Genomic DNA, 5,254 nt, shown 5'->3' on the forward strand with positions numbered 1-5,254 from the left:
TTTTCAATTCTAACTTTTCATTTGGTTGACTAACAAATGGATTTATAGTGCCATTGATTATTTCACATCTGGTCCTTAATTTTCCAAACTGAGACCCAATTCTTCTGGAAATAAACTCAATATTTCTCCAAGAGTAAGAGATAAATGTAAGGATAGTAGAGGCACCTCCTTAAATAAAGATGGCCCAGTGGGAAATATTATAGCCAGCAGTTTTGCAAAGCAGACTGCTCAGCATCCAGTATATAAAGAAGCCATCAGGATGTCAAGCTGGGAATTAACCCTAATTGCAGAAGAGCATTTCCTTATGTGCTGATATATAGTCCTGTGTCTGTTAAAATGCCTCTAGAATTGGATCCAGCTTTCACTGAAGCCGCTGGAATCCCTCCCTCTGGACTGAGTGGGAGTTGGTTTGAGCATTTAATGATATAAAGTTCCTTTATTATTAGCTCCTTTCTCTGCCAGGTCCTATTTCCACACAGTGCATTTTACTGCATGGAAAACATAAAGTGTACTAAATGCATCCAGAGGCATAATGGATAGGATTTGCAATCTGGGTGCCAAGCCCAGTAGCCTCAGGGGAGATGCCTCTGGAAGCAGGGCTGTCAGTTAATGCCCCTACAACTGCCGCTGAATCCCTTCACAACCAGGACCTGGCATCACTGCTTTGGCAGCACCTATCCTCAAGCTGGCTCCTCCTCCCACCTTATCCACAAATCCTCCCTAACCCCCTACCCCTTCCTCTTCCCTGAGTGCTGTCCTGAGACCTGCATGCCATTCCAACTCTCCCCCACTCCACATGCTGCTCTAAACCTTGTATCACACTCCAGCTCCTGCCCCCTCCCCAAGTGCCACTCTATATCCCCCCATACTGCTCCAAACACTAATAAAATCATCGCCAATGGCTTTCACATAATACATCAAAAGTGCTTTGGTCAAATGCTCACAACTCCAGCTGGAGTGACATTCAGGCAGAATATTTTTAAATGGCTGTTAATGATGTATAATGATTTCATATTAATAACTGAACATTTACTTACAAGCTTAGCACTATTAGTATGATTGTTATGTCTATGGTATACATTTCTTGCACCTGACTGCCACCTTTGATGTCAGTGGGGACTATTTGTGGAGTAAGATGTGATGCAGTGTGAGCACAGGTAGCAGAATCTGACCTGCCTGGACAGTGATCATTTCAGGAAACAGTAATTGTACAGTAATTGTACAGTTACTTTCTTGCAGGAAACCTTGTTTAATTAGGTATTGTTAGTATGGAAATACTACTGGCACGGTTTGACACCTGGTAATTGGAAGACATGGCTTATTCTGAAAACAAGCATCATGGCTTGTTTGAAGTAGAATCTGTCATACCTTTTTCAGCCTAACACCCTATGGTTGCAAATCACACTTAGCTGGCTCATGGGAGAAGGATCTACAGCCAAAAAAGGGCCAGTTCTTAGGGAGTTTCAATCACAGAGACAGCAAACTCCAATGCTGGGTGTTTCTCTTCTTATACTATTCCTTGACCCCTCCTTTACTTCTGACAGCATTATTTATTCAGGAGCCCTGCATACATTGGTACCACAATCATGCTGTATCCAAGGGAGTGAATATGGGAGGCCTGGACAGAATTTAATGCTATGAGGTATGAAGCCATTTTGATAAATCTCTCCTCAACTCGAAGGGGAGCAAGCGTCATGGAGTGGCACCTCCTGGCCTAGCTCCCCTATCAGCTAGACATCTAAAACCAGACCCATCCTATTCATATGAACACTTGTTCCCCATGTGCCCCCCCTTGTATACCTCTTCACAACACAAAGGATGAGAGTTTTTTGCCTGCTGTGAGAATATCTCATATATTACAATCTACTAGTTTATAAGAAGACAGAGCATCCCACACCATAAAACATAACAGGAATGTAACAATATCAAAGCATTTTAAAACACTTATCTACCTAATACTTAACATTCCTTTGTGTTTTTGAAATGTGATGAGATTAAGCAGTTTTTTTGGCACAAGTGGTCTATTAATAAATAACTAAGATGTATAAATATCTGGAGGGATTCTATTCTTCAGTTCAACTCACTTAGGAGGTACGAAGGATCGAGGGTCACTCAGTCTCCATCTTCAAGAACTTGGGTTGTCAATAGGTGAAAATTACATTACGTTCAATACTGTGCATGTATGGACAGTTTGTAGCCCAAAAGCGAGTTGCATTGTCCATGGAGTTCTGTGTTTTTGATTCATTAGCTTCCAGTGTTTTCAGTAAATATAAGTGAAGGTGTTTGGTGACATATCTGAAGATTTTTGTGCAAAAGACCTGAGGTAAACAGCAAATTCACAGTAGAGTTACTTTATATATTCATTCTTTCCTTCCCTCAAATAAAGCACCTGATTGTAAGAGATGCTAGTTATTATTAAAAATATCTGGGGTGGTACCAGCCAGAATGATCTCCTGTTACACTAGATATTCCACAAATGCATTGTAAGACAAAGATAATGTGTCTAATTTAAGACTAAATGTAACAAGTTACTATAATAAAGATTAAAAAAGAGAAGGGAGGACAAGAGTAACAGGAACAAGAATGTATGGTTGGATATGGTAGGTTAGAGTCAAAACTAATATTTCAAGTACGGTCTTTATGTATGTATCTATATAGATCAAAATATCAGAACCTCCCTGATCCTCTAACTAGCTGTTACCAATTAATAGCTTTCCAAAGGCTCTGAAATAGGACAAGGTCATGACTGTATAGAGTAATTCAGGAAGGACCTTACATGCATAAAGAGCGGGTTGAAAAAAGGCACAAGACATTTGTGAGGGAAGCTGAATAAAAAAAAAGGACTCTCAGGAGATGTTCAAGAATTAGCAAGAAAAAGCGAATTAGGTGAGAGAATTAAGCCAAGAACTACTACTTTTTGTGCATAGGTCCTGCACAAAATCTCTGTACTACCTAAGTTCCACTTCAGCTCTCAAAATAGGATTTCAAATGGACTTAATGATGCATGGTCCTTGTGTTGGACTTCATTTGTAACCCGTATTTGTCTGGGATAGCTGATGTGTGCATGTGAGCAATTTCTGCCAGACGTTTCCTAGTATTTTGATGTCATGATTAAAGAAATAAACATGTAAGGCATTTTATTGGGTATAATAAAATGGCCATTTCAATTGTCCTTCCTGTTATATAGTAGAAGGTTTTTAGGAATGCTAGTGGAGATTCCAACAGGTAAGCAAAAGAATATTGATTTAAAGCAATGGCTTTCAACCGTTTTTCATTTGCAGACCCGTAAAAAATTTCAAATGACTGTGTGGACCCCTTTGGAGATTTCAAATGGAGGTGCAGACCACTTTGAATTGTAAGTGTGGTTATTCACATACTTCTGATTGATCATAGTCATCTTTGTGGACCCTTTAGACATAGTCTGTGGACCTCCAGGTGTCTGTGGACCACAGGTTGAAAAATATTGATTTAAAGTAATTTTTTAGCTTTCTGTCCTGAGGCGTTACTGAACTTAACTCTGCTAATAGCTTCCTTGACCATTTCATTAATAACTGGGGCAAACAAACTACCCTTCCTTGGCCTAGATATAGCTCCAAAGTAGAACTCCTATTTCCCTGGAATTGCTAGTGGTGACCTATTAAATTGTTTTCATGCTGGAATCTGGTTCACCATTATTAAAATCCCACAGTGAAGCATTTACCAGCTTTGTCCCTATATTTACAATACCTTTTGACTGAGATGTCTAAGAGCTTTAAACATATGCTTTAAATAGTAGACAGTCAGCTCTGACATTTCTTAGAAATCTTTTCAGGAGGCCATGTGGAATAGTTCTAATCCGGGAAGAGCCACTGTGTGATCTGACAGAGTGACATATCACTTGACCTCAGGCATAGCAGCTGTAAAACTAGATAGAAAAATAGGGCCTTACAGAAAAACTGATGATGCATTTGAACACAGCTTTCCTGGGTAAATAAATCAGAAAACCTGCTCCTCAGCTTTTCTTTTCTCCCCTTCCCTACCCCACCCCCCGAAAAAAAAAAGGAAAAAAGCCCCTGATGGTATATTTTAGGTAATAATTTTATTTTCAATATTTCTAGCTTATGCATGTTTTGCAATGAACATTTAGAGTGTAAGGAAATTATGTGTTGACCCTGGAATGATTATTTAAACTGCAGCAAAACACACAGTGGATATATTTTTTTTTGTTAGTAAGCTACGAACTTGAGTTAGCAACCTTGTTAGCCCAAAAGAAAGGAGGGGCAAATAGAAGATATAGTTAGACCTCTGTAGAGGCAAAATCATAAAATGAGATTCTGGTAGTTATTTCCATAAAGAAAAAAACATAATTGAAGAAAGAGGAGTGTGGCAGAGGACAGGCAGTGATGTTACAAGCATGTAGCAGGATTCTGTGAAAAACTGAAATTCTTGCCTTTTGGCTGCAGGGGGTGCAATATCTCCTCTACAGGCATGACAGGGTATAGTTTCCAGTCTTTACTACAGGCTGTGATTTTGCAGATTGGACTCAGGCCTGTAACAATAGAAAATTCAAATCCTAAGGTAATTCATTTCTGAGTCAATCAGTATTTCCAAGGTGCTAAAATAGGCCCTGGACACAGGTATACATGACTACACACAACGACAAGGGTTGATATGCTTAAAGCTCCTTTAGACATATAAATAATATTCTTGCCAAGTGAAAACAGATGTTACAATATAGAAATAAAAATGTTAATTAACTTTTGTCAAAATTCTTCTCTCTTTCTTAAAAGAGAAGCAGTAGAGCTTTTCCAGCTTATTTTTTCTCTCTTAGGCTTGGAGAAGTTTGGAGAACCTTCAAGTAAAATGAAATATCTTTCCTGTGCAAGTGCTAATGGTAATTTTTAAACAGTATATGAAACTATAAGCAGTTCAGTCAGCTCTGTGTTAAGTATAGCAGCTGGAACAGCAGCCTTCTCCTCTGTCAGACCTTTTGGCATTGACATTACCAAGTGTTTAGATTTCAGCTAGCACGTGTCTGAGGATAGCTTTAAACAGTAGTCCATCTCACCAGCCATTCAGGGCACTCACTTAACTCTTTCTTAACTGAAAATGTCCCCACTTAAGATAGTGTAGACCCAAACTATATCAATAATGGGCCACATCTTGGGGTGTAAAACAGCTAGAAAGCTCCCCAAATGGCTGGCTAGCTATTCCCAAGGCCCAGGGGAATCTGCAGGCTGTGTTATGACAACATATCTGGGTCTGTGCTACTTAC

Source organism: Crocodylus siamensis, chromosome 2 (assembly GCF_052110815.1).
Source record: "Crocodylus siamensis isolate JL-2025a chromosome 2, ASM5211081v1, whole genome shotgun sequence".
NCBI classification, from domain to species: domain Eukaryota; kingdom Metazoa; phylum Chordata; order Crocodylia; family Crocodylidae; genus Crocodylus; species Crocodylus siamensis.